Source organism: Panthera tigris, chromosome C2, assembly GCF_018350195.1.
Source record: "Panthera tigris isolate Pti1 chromosome C2, P.tigris_Pti1_mat1.1, whole genome shotgun sequence".
NCBI lineage: Eukaryota > Metazoa > Chordata > Mammalia > Carnivora > Felidae > Panthera > Panthera tigris.
In genome coordinates, this window is record NC_056668.1 from 132,930,296 (window position 1) to 132,945,646 (window position 15,351).

Sequence of the window (15,351 nt, forward strand, 5' to 3'; positions counted from 1 at the left end):
GCCCAGTCTTGACAAGCCGCCATGGGCCACCTGAAGGAGCGTTATTTCTATCCAGCTACAGAAGGGAAAACATGGAGAGTTCTAGGCAAACAGACATCAAGACCATATCTCATAGCTTTAGTGGACAGTGGGTTAGAGGACAGGACTGAGTGACAGTAGCAGGCCAGGAGTCCTTTGGAGGAACCCAGAGACATAATGATGGTGGTAGAGAGGAAAGAAGTGAATGGGTTTGGGCCGGATTTTAGAGGTAACATCAACAGGAAGAGCAGAAGGAAGGGTGGATTGGTCGAAGATGTTCCTAGGCTTCTAGCCCATGGATGGTGAAACCCTTGCTAAGGTGGGAACACCTCCAGAGGACCAGCTAGGTCCAGTTGGCTATATGCTGAAATGGAAGTGCCCTTGAAACCACCAGGAAGGAATGTCTGGGAGACACCTGGGCATATAGGCTGGGTACTCTTAAGAGCTCCAGACTATTGTCACCCAGATGGACATGATCCCTTCTGCCCCTGAGTTCCCACAGTGCTTTGGGCCTCTCTTCCTGCTGGTATTAAGAGTTCCCATTTTGGATTATGGTTATCTTCCTGTGTCTTATATTGTTTGCTAAGTGAAATTTAAGTCCTAAAGTCTTTGCCCAGTAGCATAAAGATTTAATAACTTTTGAAAGTGCAATTACGTCTTAACTTTATATAATATGCGCTTATTGAAAAGTCTTGAAAATTGTCCTAATGAAGGAAAGGGCTAAAGTCTATAGTGGAGGCACTTGGAATTCCTCCAGAGGCTCCTGTTTCCATCTGGTTTCAATTCTGGTGCTGGCTCTTTTTCCCTGATTACGGATTTTTTTTTCTTTTAATGTTTATTTATTTATTGGAGAGAGAGCACACGCTTGCAGGGGAGGGGCAGACAGGGAGGAGGGGAGAGAATCCTAAGTAAGCTGTGCACTGTCAGCACGGAGCCTGATGTGGGGCCTGATCCCATGAACCCGTGAGATCATGACCTGAGCTGAAATCAAGAATTGGACACTTAACCGACTGAGCCACCTAGGTGCCCCTTAATTACGGATTTTTGATATGAGGAGGTCTGCTCGAGTGGAAGACCTTGTATGGCTGTCTAGAAGGGGCAGTGAGAATGGAGAATCCCATTCTGGACTCCAAGAGTACTGCCTTCCTCTAAAAGGTCTCAAAGAACAAATCATGTTCTTTACCCAAGCCTCAGGTGACACTAGGGCAGAGGTAGAAAGACAGGCCCTTGATAAACATGGAGACTTTTCACAGGGCCTTTTTGAGGCTGGTTTCCCAGGGAAATCCTGGTGGCCTTTCCCGAGTAATGAGGAGGAATTGAGGCTAGGATTTGGTTCCTCATTCATTTCTTCAAGGCACAGCTCACTGAAGCCTAGAATCATTCAGATTTCAGGCCCTTGCTCTCTTAGGTAGTAGGCTTGACTACTTTGAAATATCTAGTGTGGAGCACATGAACAGCTTATTAGGGGTTTTCATTAAAATAGTTTGGGACCCCTGTGAAGGATTAGACTTCCAAATTGCAGGGTCCAGAAGATGTAGCTCTTTTGAATGTTCACACTGGTGGAAAGGTCTGAGAGGCTCAGGTAGGGGGTGGGCCTTGCCAAAGGGCTTCCAGGCCATGGGATGCTCAGACACAGGCACATCCTGGAGTTATACCATGGAGATTCTTCCAGGTGGCTGGGGGTGGGGGGTGGGGGGAGGTGAGAAGGTGTACCCTAAGCTGAATGGCTGGAGACTGGTTGGGCAGAAGTCTAGGGTGTCTGAATTGGGAAAAGGAAGCTTTTGAATTGAGGTGCCCTGAGTCGTGGGGGCAAAGCTCATCTGAGTGCCATGTCCTAGCCTTGGGGAAGCCATCCTCTTTCAGACCCCTCTTGCCAGCAGAAAAGCTGCTGCTAGTCTTTCAGGAGACCTGGCTCTCCTTGGCTCAGGTCTGGTTCAGGTGAGCTCCTGCTGGACTGCATTAGGCTGGCTGACCACATGGTACCTGATGGGGCCTCTGGTCCCATTGTAGAATGAACTGATAGGAGAAGGCAACACTGAATCTTGCTCATCTGGGTGATTTCCTCTGGGGAAGAAACTGGCAAAGGAGCAAAATGGACCTCTCAAACGCCTATTGAGAAAAAAGGGGATGGTTATAAGAGGCCACAGTCCAGATCACAATGGTATTAAGGTTCTCCAGAGAAGACAATTGATAGGGTGTGTGTGTGTACACACACATGTATGTATATGTATGTATGTGTATGTATATACATACTAATATAAACGGAGAGAGAGACAATTGATAGAGGTATGTGTGTACATTCATATGGCTATAAATGGAGAGAGAGAATGAGAGACTGATTTTAAGGAATTGGCTCGAGTGATTGTTTGGGCTGGCATGTTTCAAAACCATAGAATAAGCCAGCAGCAGCCTGGAGATTCAGGTAGGAGCTGATGTTGCAGTCTTGAGTCTGAAGGCTGGAAACTCAGGCAGATTTTCTGTGTTGCCTTCTGGAGGCAAAATTCCTTCTCCTGGGAAACTCAGTCTTTGCTCTTAAGGCTTTGAACTAATTGGATGAGGCCTACTTAGATTATGGAGGTTAATCTGCTTTACTTAAACAAAACTGATTGTAAATATTAATCACCTCTTAAAAAAACCCCTCTACAGCCACATCTAGACTAGTGTTTGACCAAACAGCAGCACACCATAGTCCATGCAAGATGGCACATAAAATTAAGCATCACCAGCAATGCTCATTGTATACGGTCATCTAATAAAGGAAGGAAGGTCATTAGGTAAGCATTTTCCCCTCAAGGGATGGTGGGAAGAGGGGGAGAGAGAAGATTGTTGTGCTTATTTGTGGGACTTAATTAATCTTTAGCTGCTTTTTGAACTTTGAGTCTTCTGTTGGCACACGCTATAATGGCATTTGGGGGGCTGGCTTATCATAGATCATTCCCTCCTAAACAAGTTACCCTTATTGGTACCAGCCAGAGTCCCAGACTCCTGGTCTTCTGTTGGGACCCATATTTTTAGGTGGAAGCACCTTAAAGGTAGAATCAATATTTGTTCCTTTTGGTAACCCCATATTGTCTAGTACTGAGCCTTATACATAATGGACATTATTCATTTGAAAAGTATTGAAGTCTTCCAAATTCAAGGCACTGTGCTAGGTATTAGAATAGCCATTGAGTATGTACTTATTGAGGGAATTATTTCACATCACTTTACATTATGATTTGTATTTCCTTCCCCCTCCCCTTCCCTGCCCACCCCGAATTAGAGGGGGAACAATTTCAATCTAGTATATCCTAGAACATAGAGTCCTGTAAGTGCTTCTTCCTTGGCTGGCATTCATGGTTCCTGTGATTGCCTCAGTTTAACCTTCCAGCCTCAGCTCTCACTGTGCTGCTCCCGTAGCCCACTCTCAGGCTGCCCTAGAGAAGCCTCTCTCCACAGTTCACCCCGACAACAGCTCCACTCTTTGTTCGATGTTCCTTCCACCAGAAATATGCTGTCTTGCCGGTTCCTTCCATGTTTACCCATTCAGATCCACTGTTGAGTAGACGAGGTGCTCCCTCAGGTGCTCCCCCAGGACCCCATGCTCACCATCTGCACCACAGCCCTTTCATGACTTCTCTTATGATGCCGTGTGTGTGTTTTCACCTCTGTGGTGAGAGCCTCTGGAGGACAGGGTCCTGGTCTCATTCTGTTTTGCACCCCTGCTCGGTACCTTGCACTTTGCAGGTCAGGTGTTAATGCAGTAGGACCCCAAAGACCTCCAGCAGTTCTTGCATGTTTGATATGTGTGTCAGGAATCTTTTCAGCCAACCACATTATTATTTTGAGCTGATTATTCAGTTTCCGGACAATCTCAGACTTTTCTTTTTGTATTTGGAATGTAGTCAGAGGACAAGAAGTGGCGATCTTTCCTGCCTGTTTTATTGTTGATAAGAGGATAGTTAACCAAAAAAAGACAGTCATTTGAAGGTTTAAAATGAATGGCTACAAGAAAGATTAAAAATATTTGTGGCTTCTTTATCAGTGGGCCTCATTTTCATCAATGCTTACAAACCGGTTACTGATGCTTTGCTCTGGGGGCCAGTGACAGCAATCTGGAACTTCATTTTCCTTATTATTGCAGTTAGCTGCCAGTGAGAACATTTAGTCCAGTAACATGATAGAAGGAGAGACAAGGGGAAAAGATATGAAAGGTGTAGAAAGAGGGTGGGCAGGAGCCTGCTGACAGTTCTTTTGCAGTTCAGTGAATTTGGGTCTAGCCTGGATATCACCACTGCAAGGGAGAAGAATACTCTACCCGGAGAAGTACTGGCGGCCACCGTGTTCTTGGGGACGTGATGATGTAAGGACATTCTTACAAGCTCATTAGCTTTCTCACTGTAGAAGCATTGGCAAGCTCAGATGCCAGACGACATTATGTCAGTGTACCAAGCCCAGAATCCTAGCAACAATTTTCGAGGTTGGAAACTTATTGAAAATGACTCTTTTCACATTAGGAAGTTTTGTTGGCAGAGAGGAAGCCAGATTTTGCCCTATGCCAAAGTGTAGGAAAACTCGTGTGTTAGCCCTGTCTGTTCTATTAGAACTTTTAGCTGGTACTTGCCCAGAGAGTAGAATTGTCAAGAAAAGACAATTGTGAAGAATGATGAGGTCTTTATCTTTGGAATGTTTACTCTTTCACAGCATCAATAATTTGTTTTTGTTGTTACCTTGTTTAGTTTTGGACAGTGTGCCCCAGGACCATTGTGAACCCAAATTGGAATCTCTGAATTTGACTAATATTTCAAAATCACCTGATGATGTGACTTACACATTATAGGGACACAAGCCACATTTGTTGTGTGATTAAAAGCCTGCTAAGTATAAGGCATGAACTCTTACGGATATGTTCTCTCCCTCCCAGAGTGCTCTGTGTAAGTGAATTATATTGGCTATGTGGTTTAATTTTTGAAAAAGTATAATTTATCAAACCACCCTTAACTACAATTGTCATAATTTTTATGGGTTTATTTTAATAATATAATATTGGTAATATACTAGTTAAGCAGCAAAAATGAAAAAAAAGTGCATTGTTCCCCAGTTTACTTTCCATTTGAATTTTTAAAAAATGGTTGCTTATTTTTGAGAGACAGAGACAGAACGCAAGCAGGGAAGGGCAGAGAGAGAGGGAGACACAGAATCGGAAGCAGTCTCCAGGCTCTGAGTTGTCAGCCCCCGATGCGGGGCTCGAACTCAAACTGAGATCTTGACCTGAGCTGAAGCCAGAAACTTAACCAACTGAGCCACCCAGGAGCCCCATACTTTCCATTTTAATGCAAGCAAATATTTTGTCAGTTAGGTTTTTACAAATAATAACATACTTTAAAGTTTTATATTGAAGGTTTGGGAAAAGAAAGTCAATAGTAATCTGACTAAAATTGTGACTGTCTTCTTTTTCACCTTCTATGAGAAAGTTTCAATAGTAGTGGGGCATCATACCGAGTTCAGAATGGCAATGAAGGTGCTTGCAGTTTGGCTTATTTGGTTCAAGTGTAGGTACATCTTCCGAAAGACTGATATTTTGTGCATCACGTCCAGTGACTGCACTTGAAGGTTAATTTAATTGTTGGCTTTCACTTCTTTGGGTTTCTCTTTCCTAGATAGAAAAGCAGTTGCCACCTACTTGATTCCACAGTGCTCTTTATATAAGAACCATGTGATGAACTGCATCTTGAATTTAGTTTCTGGAAGAATCTCAGCAAAGACTTTTGCTTGCTTAATTTTGTTGGACAGTAGAAGTTGTGTAATCCTGTATATTATCATTTGTGACTTTTCTGTCACAACAATTTCATATCTAACTATAGCAGTTTGTTCACCTCAGGTGTGTGGTGACATCTTCTCTTAAAGCTTTTTTTAGATGTTCTATTTTCTTCACCCACCAATTATGCTCTTTTATATTATGCTATAACCATATGTCACTTAAGGTTCTTTATAAGTAGGCAGGATACACATTTCTAAAAATATGTTTTCTGGTTAATACTTCCATCCCTATGAAAGTGGTGGAAGGAGGGAACATCTGAGGCAGAGAAAGTGTTTGCTTCCTGTCCAGAAACCCAGAGTACATTAGAAATGTCCATGGCAGGGCACCTGGGTGGCTCAGTCGGTTAAGCATCTGACTTTGGTTCAGATCATGATCTCACGATTCATGGGTTTGAGCCCCGCATCAGGCTCTGTGCTGACAGTGTGGAGCCTGCTTGGGGTTCTCTCTCTCTCTCTCTCTCTCTCTCTCTCTCTCTCTCTCTCTCCCTCTCTCTCTGCCCCTCCCCTACTTGCATTTCCTCCTGCTCTCTCAAAAATAAGTGAATAAACTTAAAAAAGAAAAGTCCATGGCACCTGGGAGACACTCCATAAAACACAACGAACTGATATGACTATACCATATAAATTTTCCTCCAAACTGGAAAATTAAGACCTGTTCTTCACTGTGCCTTTTTTCTTCATCCAGACTCTGTCCTTTTATCATTGTACCAATTTATGTAGGCTTTTGCAAATTTTGAGGAGCTTCTGAGCCACAGTATTTGCATGGCTGGCCATTTCTTTTTTCTTTTCCCACTTTGGGGCATGTGTGTTTTTTTGGGGCGAAGGGGATGGTGTTTGTCATCATCAGTGCAGCTTTTGGCACCTACTACATTTATCAAACCCAGGAAACGTGGCCCAAAGCCAAGACAGAAACTCACACTTCTGGGCAGAGGGTTTTCCACCCATTTTGAATTGAAAAGCAAGTGTTAGAGGTTGCCCGGACCCACCTGGTTTAATTTAGTGTTTAATGTCTAGCAATTGTGTCTTCATTTTCCCCTTGATTTGTGAGCCCCTCAGTGAAGGGCAAAGTGACTGTCTTTGTCAACAGCATTGACTACTCTTGCTGCATTGCCCTTTCTTCTTGTTCTTTTCCTCAAAGGAGGGAAGCTGTTCAACAGCTGCATGTTTTCTTACTGGAAAAAAAAAAAAATAATAAAAAGAAGAAAGCCAGAGTGAAGGTTTCTAAAAACATAATCCATTCTTCCATATTTAATGACAAAAAATTACTTTACCCTTAAGTATATTTTTATTTTTACATAGCTATGTCCTTACTTGTCTCTGCATTTCTTTATTCTATGCAAATGCTAATCTGTTAATCTCCCCTTAGTGGGTCTTTGCTTTGAGCTGTTTATCCATGGCAGTAGTATTGTTTTAGGTCTTTAAATTGTTCCTATTAACTTAAAGATGATCTAAAGTATATATTAAAGAACATCTGGAGGGGGAAAAATCCCTCCAGGTCTCATCCCTCCCACACAACTATTTTTGCTTGTGCATTTTGCCTTCTAGTTGTACGCACAGAGCTGTTGTGAAGGGATGTTTATTGTTTGGGATTGAGCTTGTTGCCATCCAACCATAGTCTCTAATCCAGCTCTCCTTTGGATTTATAAAACGCCCAACCAAGTTCATAAGTTTGTGGTCTGTGGCCATGACTCAAAACAGTGTTGAGTGATTTCTGTGGGAATAAGATGGCCCACATGGGAGAACGGCTTCAAGTGTCTTCATAGCTACGCTGTCACCAAACCATGTGGCCAGAATTGTCCACCACGGACTCATGCATTTATAATGCTAGTGATGACTAATTTAAACTGAGGTAATTTTAATAGGGACAGAGACATTCTAATTATAGAGACTTTTTCTCCTTTATCCAGAAAAGCATCCTAAGACATGTAACATTACCATTTGAGAGAATTTTATTCCTTCGTATGTCTAAGGATTCCATTGCATTTTGGAGTCACATTTTCAAATGTAATGATTTTGTACCTCATTGTAGGTCAGAAGCAAACTACATTTTTCTATATATTGTGAAGACAGTCAAAATATGAAAGTATTTATTTTCAGCCATTTAGGTAAATTGTTGTTTACAACCGAGATAGGAAATGGGATAATTCTAGTTTCTGCAAAAAGCCATGTTATTATGTCTTCATATTTAAATGCGTGCAGGGTATTTCTTTTCTAATATGCAAAGCTTAAATAATAAGGCCCATTGACAGGTATTAATACTTGTTTTTAAAAGAAATGAATTACATAAACAGAGCTAATTTGTTTTTTAAGCTTATGATTTGTGAAAGAAGAAATAAATGTCTAATAATTCTAAGAATAAAACTAACCTACCATTAGCTATTTTCACTGGCTCTTCCTTTCTATTCCACCTGCTGATTTTGCTTAGTAGATTTACCATTGGTTGTGAAGGTCTGGAATGTTGGGAAAATGAGGTTTTGTTAAGTCATTTCCCTGGTTCTTAGATTATAAGTCTTCCTGTGTGGGCAGGAGTGTTAGAGCTTGTTTCAGTTCAACAGTGTTTCAGTCTTTGAGAGGGATGATCATTCATAATTGACATGGACAGTCAGAAAGAAGAGAGTGTCACCACTAGGGGAAAAGAAGAGCTATGTTTTAAGGGTTATGACTTAAGAATCAGACCCGTGACTAGCAATTTCAGGCGTAAATAGATTACTTAAAAGAAGCTGAGATTGACTGCTTTCAAGAAGTACAAGTGCAAGAGGGTTCATTATTGATTTTTAGATGTGGGACTGTATCATTTTCAAAGAGATGATTTTATGGAATTCCTTCAATTACTTCTTTTCTTCAGTAACAGATGTAGTAACTTGACCTCCGTGTGTGTTAGTTATTTTAAGGCTTAGGGGTCCATAGGAAGCCTTCTCTAACTAAACATTTTGGCTGGGAATGGTGGCCCCACTCCAGGTGCCCATAACTCCCTGGGCATGCTTCCGTATCACGTTCTTTTAAAATTGTTATTTCTGCCATTTCCACAATACTTTAAGCTTTTTAATACTTCCACGGTGCCTGGCTCACAATGCTTAATAATTATTTGTTGAACTGAAACTAAACTAAAAGCCAAATTAGCATAAACATGGTCTGTCTCATGCCTGAAGTTAGTAATATACTTGATAAGTATAATATTCCATTTTTACACACATTCAAACATTGAAGGGTGGAGGTGAGGGAGACTTTGGCTTCTGATTCTAATCCAGTATCATTTTTAGCTTATTTCCTTCGGGGACTGAGAGTCCCATGGCTGTGCCTGTGCTTAATTTGTGTACTCCATGTGCTTTTGTCTGCACAAGGGAATATATGAAAGGATTGAGGGTTGTCGCCTCTCTGTTATAGTGCTTGGACACTGCCAAGAGGAGTGATGATGACTGTTTCACCATGGAATAGATGGAAAGCCACCTTTCTCTTTGTAGTCACTTACTCAGAGTACAGACGCATAGGTGGGCTGCAGTCACCCTTAGTAAGAGCGGATGGCAGTTAGCATGAAAGGGTGTTTGCTTGCTTCCAGTGGCAATTTCGGAGAGCTTTGTGAAAGGGACAAAGGTGTTCATCAGCATTAGGGACGTTCTTAATATTCCAGCCCCGTGGAGAGACCAAGAGGAGGAGAACCAAAAAATGAGGTGATCCGTGGAAACGTGACGTCACAAGCTGTCCGTGAGCCTGAGCGACCGTGGAGATATTGATAGGAGCGGTTAGTGGAGTCAAGACACAGGGAATTCTAATCTGTAGGAGGGAGATCTTGTCCAACTAACAGAAACAGTGACAGGAGCTGTAAGGAGCAACCAGCCAGATATCTGCCAAGCTGAGGACTTTAATGGCCCTGTAAGTAGAAGAGAAGTCATGAGAAATGATGTTGAGCTACTTGTAAGTTCATCATTGTGGACAACTTTCCTAGCTTCCCTGAGTATTGGGCTTCTTCGTAGAAGGTAGGAGATAATAAGGCCTGCATCTAGGAGTGGTTGTGGGGTTTGCACTAGGCAATGCTTGCGATTCACCTAGCACTGGGGCTGGCACACCACAGCTGCTTATTACTATGTTAGTTCCTTCCTGACCCTGCAGTTCTTCTGGTGTGAATTACCCCATCGATGGAAGGGCCAGCCTCTAGGGGTTCCTTAGCTCCCATTGTGGTCATGGTAGAACTGGTTTTAAAGCTCTAATGGAGGAAGAGCAAATGATCACCTAAAGATTGGCCCAAAACAGGTCAGTTGTCAGAGAAGCTCAGGATGCAGGAATCAAACTGGTGACAGACTCTCAGGTTACCGAGAACCCCAGTGGCATATAACTCCTCAATATTTGATATACCAGTACATGGTTCAGATTTATAGTTCATCTATCTTTGCTTTAAAAACAGGGGGTCTCTGAGTGCCAGATTCTTTTCTCTTTTCCTTCCCGATTTCATTTTCACAACAACCCTGTGGAATAAATTCTTCTCCTTTTGTAATATGAAAAAACTGAGGCCTACAGAGGACGAATCTAGTGGCCCATGGTCATCAGCTACTGGCAGGAGGGGCCAGGATTTGGACCCAGTCTGTCAGTTGTTACTGCCGTTGCTCGTCATCCTCCCACATTTGCTGAAATGCAGGAAGACTGCCCGGCAGGAGAGGCTTCAAAGACAGGCACAGCAGCCTTTGCCCTGCGAGTGCCTGGAAGGCCGCGACTGCCTTCTGCTTGGCAAACCCAGGGCCCGGCAACATCTGGCACATGGCAGGCTCTAGGTAAATATTTACAGAGTGGATGAAAGCCACAAGTTAAGGTAGAAAACTAATTATTTCAGCAAGTAGCAGGTTGTCAGCAATATGAAATTTGTCATCAACATTATTGAGTTACTGAAAACTATGTGACATTTATTAACACAGGCTCTGCACAAGTGGCTATACAGAATTTAAAGATCTGTGTTTAAAATTGGACAATATGTGAAAAACTGACACAAGATAAAATTCAGAAGATGTCAACAATTTTTTAAATGACTGAAGAGGCACATGCTGCTTCTTGGGAAGAGTAAGCTGATAAGCCTAAAAATAGCTTTTAAAAATGAATGATACAAATTTTGATTCATGCATTCTCTGCTTCCTTTCCTCTGAAGTATACATATTCCAAGGTTGCCATTATAGAGATTTTTTAAAGCATTCTTTATTTTCATGTAAAGACAGCACAAACAACTTTCAATCAGATTGAAAATGAAAAGTAAATGTAATAATTTAAGAAGCAAATAGATTGGGCCAGTTCTTGACCAAATAAATGAAGCCATTAGCTGTCTGCTTTGTGAGAATTTTGATGATGGAAATGTAAAAGGCTAGTTGAACACTGGTATTTTATTAGTAACCACAGAACCATAAATCTGTTAAGGCTGGGATCTGACGGAAATTCTACTAGGTTGAATAAGTCAAGTTTCTGTTAAATGAGGACTTTTCTCTACCGGTAAAAAGTAACCACCATGGCCATGGAGCTTCTTCTCAGCACAAGTGTATTGCGCTTGGTTGAATCACCTCACTTCCCCCTTCCCTAGCAGACAGGAGTTTTAGCATAGAGCCAGACGCATCGAGATGCCTTTTCTTTTGAATCCATTTGGTCATGAAGAGTATTTAGAAATAGCAAACACCAGTCCTGTCATGGTAAAGGAGAGGCTTGTTTTTTTGTTTTGTTTTGTTTTGTTTTGTTTTGTTTTGTCTCCCCAGAGAAAGCATCCTTTCAAGTAAGTACCTTTAGTGCTAGTTGACTTTTCCTTAGAAGTTCATTTCACAGACTTAGTGAAGATACACCAAATATTTGCAGTTTCATGCGGAGGCATGAAACTTTTGCTGAGGCTTTACCATTTCCTTTTTTTGAGAGGAATGGGATGCCTGTTGAATTTTATGGAGAAGCTGTCCCAGATGCATGACTAAAGTCAGGTAGTCTTTCCATGGACAGCAGCACTGGGATTTGGCAAATGCAATTTCTGGCAAATCAAAAGGGATTTGGCAAATGCAATTTCTATACCACAGATGGAAAGGAGCTACCTTCGTAACCTTGGCTGCACCTGTATTATAGTTCTATACAGTGTGAATTTGTGTCCTTAGGGAAGTACAAGTTATTTTTTTTTTAATGGTTATCGGGACTGAGCAAGTTGATTTGTTTGTATCAACTAGGTGAAAGCTACCTGTAATTTGCATTTGTTAACCCTAAAAACTTTCAAGTCAAGTATGCTTTTTTAAAAAAAGGTATTCGTCATTTCCATAAATTACCTCATTGGAATATTAGTTCTTAATTCTTTTTCAAGTTGTGCCTGTATCTAAGCATACATTACAGTGTCTTACATAATACTGGACATAGGAAGTCATTTAAATAGTATTTGATGATTCATTGAGGTTATTTGTTATGAAGATCTGATTGGGGCCATTTTTTATTTCACTCTCTCCCCCCCACTTTATTTTTCTTTTTTGGAGGATAGTTAACTTTGCTTTCTCTTTATATATTAATGTGGCTTCTGGGGTGATATTAGGGTGAGTGAAGATTGTGGGAAGTTTTAGCAATGATCTTTATTTGTAATGTTTTAAAGTGTAAGACCAACAAAATGTTATTTCTTCCAAGAAATTTATACTGGCCTTGCTTACATTTATGACCGACAGCCCCTACTTTCCAGCCATTCATTCTCGAGATCAGTGATGAAATTTGCCAAGTGCTTGCTTTGTGCAAGCACCACACTAGAAATGTCAGCAGGAATTTGGAGTTAAAATGTGATAGGTCCCTACCCTTAAGGAGCTCCTTGTCTAGACCTACACTGTCTGATACATTAGCCCTGGACCCATGTAGTTACTGAGCACTGCACTGTGGTTAGTCCGAATTGAGATGTGCTGTGAATGTATGCTGTGTTGGGTTTCAGGGACGTAGTAGGACAAGAGAAGGCAAAGTGTCTTCATAGTTTTTATACTGGTTATGTGTTGAAATGATAGTATTTGGGGTTAGATAAAATAAACTATTAAAGCTTATTTCATCTGTTTCTTTTTATATTCTTTAAGGCAATTAAAACATTTTTTTTTAATTTTTTTTTTTTTTAACATTTATTATTGAGACAGAGAGAGACAGAGCATGAACAGGGGAGGGTCAGAGAGAGAGGGAGACACAGAATCTGAAACAGGCTCCAGGCTCTGAGCAGTCAGCACAGAGCCCGACGCGGGGCTCGAACTCACATACTGCGAGATCATGACCTGAGCCGAAGTCAGACGCTTAACCGACTGAGCCACCCAGACGCCCCGGCAATTAAAACATTTTAAATTACATATGTGACTCATACTGTTTTGGACACCACTGATCTATATAGTCTCTACTTTCTTCTGGTGCTATCACCAAGGGAGAATGTCCATCACCCAAAGATAATTCAGTGTTTTCTCCATAAATGCTCTTGTTTATAACTACAACAAATAATAGCAAAGACTAACAGGTTAGGAAATCAGAGTATTACGGTTTTTTATTAGCCCTTTAACCCGTTATGTAAACACGAGGCTAGATAGTACAGTTTGTTTCTGTCACAGTATGATACAAAAAAAAATAGGGAAACCAAGATTCCCAAGTGCTTAGAATAGAAATGAAAAAAAAGGGAAGAGGCAGGGGTGGGAAGGAGAGCCATCCTTCCCATATGTAATGATGACTGCTTGATGTGCGTGCAGATGTCCAGGAAAGCAGGCATCTGAGGCTGCTGCTTATCTGGGAATAATACAGGCAGAAGAGAAAGCTCGCATCAGACCCTTGTAAAATGCTTGTCATAGGAGAGGATGATGGTGCTGCTAATAAGAATAGTAGTGATAAGATCAAATACATTGACTACATTTGACATTTACTGACAGTGTCAAGAACTTCAGTAGGCATTTCTATATGATTTAATTTCTACATTGTTTAATACCGAGCAACAGTTCTAGGAAGCAGGCACTGTTATCTAGTCCATGTTTCAAAAGCAGCGGGCCAGGATCAGTAACACGGGAAGTGGTGGTCCAGATGCCAGCCCCAGTCCATGGTGACCAGATGCCAGATACCTGTGGAAGCCGCGGACGCCGTGGCCAACCGATTTCCCTCTCTTTATGAGGACAAAGTGCTTGTCAGCTCCCAGTGAGCTCTTAGAAGGCAGCTCTGTGTAATTTTTTTAAAGCTTTTTAAATGTTTATTTTTGAGAGAGAGAGAGAGAGAGAGCGGGGGAGAGGCAGAGAGAGAGGGAGACACAGAATGCAAAGGAGGCTCCAGGCTCTGAGCTGTCAGCACAGAGCCCAATGAGGGGCTCCAACTCACGAGCCGTGAGATCGTGACCTGAGCTGAAGTCGGATGCTCAACTGACTGAGCCACCCAGGCACCCCAGCTCTGTGTAATTTTTAGCCATTTAGAGCCATGAGATTAACTGGGGAGTCAATATCAAGTAAACTTCTTCTGTGTCCAGCAATCCCAGCCAAGTGAGACTTGAGGACTAGTAATGTAAAAGTCTTGCTCAAGTCAGCCTACGCAGTGCTTTCACATTTAGTATCTCCCCCGTGCCTTACCAAGCCCTTTACAGTAATTAAGGGCAAGTAATTACTTTCCTCATGTCATGAAATCAGTGGCTGAGGTGTCAAGAAGTTTACAGACCTTCCAAGGCCACATAGCCAGTCACTAGGCATCTGGAAGAACTCAGCCCTGGCTGGCAGAGTGGTAGGAACCTGGCTTTGCACTTAACAGCTACAACTCTGAGCACTGAATCACTCAGGGTCCAGTCAGAAAGAAACAGCATCTTTATTGAGAACTTAATCTGGGGAATTGTTACAGATGCTGGAAGAACCACAAAGCCAAACGGGGGATTGGTGAAGCCACCCAGCGATTAGCAACAGCAGAAAACCATCCCTCCATGCAGGTTGGAGAGATGAAGCAGATTGGTCCCTGAGCCCAGGAGCCACGGGGACCTCAGAGGGGATGCAGCCTCTGCTGGCCTCTCCCCTGCAGAGAGAGGAAGATGGAAACCCACCCAGCTTCACCCTTCCTCCTGCCCAGGGTCTAGTTCTCTGCCAGAGCCTCATGGAAGTAACCTGGTGGGCATCAGGCCAACTTGGGATCTGAGGAAATCTGCCTCGAGGGCCGGCTTTCTGGCCATGCAGAGTAGAACAGGGTTGAAGAAGGAACCAGTCTGCCTGGGCAAACCATTTAACCTCTGAAATGGGGGCGATAGGTCCTGCCTCAGAGTTGAGCATTCACAGAGATCATGTTTATGAAGTGCCTGTGCATAACAGTAGCTCAGCAAAGGTTGGCCACCACCCTCCGTCTGTGGAACAACTGTGGCTAAGGTGGACAGTAGTTACCGTGTGGCCTAAAATGTGTAGGAATGTGGCACGTGAGGATGAATGAGGTCCTGACTGTCTCCCTTAACTCTGCGAGCCGCCACGGATTATTCTGAGTCACTCTCCACACGTCATTCTTTTCATTCTTTTTGGAATTTTCTCCTCTCACAATTAATTCATAAAGAAAATTCATTATATTATCTACATCAAGGGCACT

At 42.3% G+C, this 15,351-nt stretch overlaps 1 protein-coding gene and 1 long non-coding RNA gene across 6 annotated transcripts in view; one reads left to right on the forward strand and one right to left on the reverse strand.

Moving 5' to 3' along the window:
• The window catches only part of PLCL2 (phospholipase C like 2), a 194,259-nt gene that overhangs the window by 88,920 nt on the left and 89,988 nt on the right, over window positions 1–15,351 (forward strand). The gene's annotated exons all lie outside the window — the stretch shown is intronic.
• On the reverse strand, window positions 6,808–8,354 carry LOC122241973. Its single transcript, XR_006222086.1, has 2 exons — window positions 8,188–8,354; window positions 6,808–6,989 (listed from the first exon to the last, which is right to left on the reverse strand). It is a non-coding gene; the product is annotated as an uncharacterized LOC122241973 (long non-coding RNA).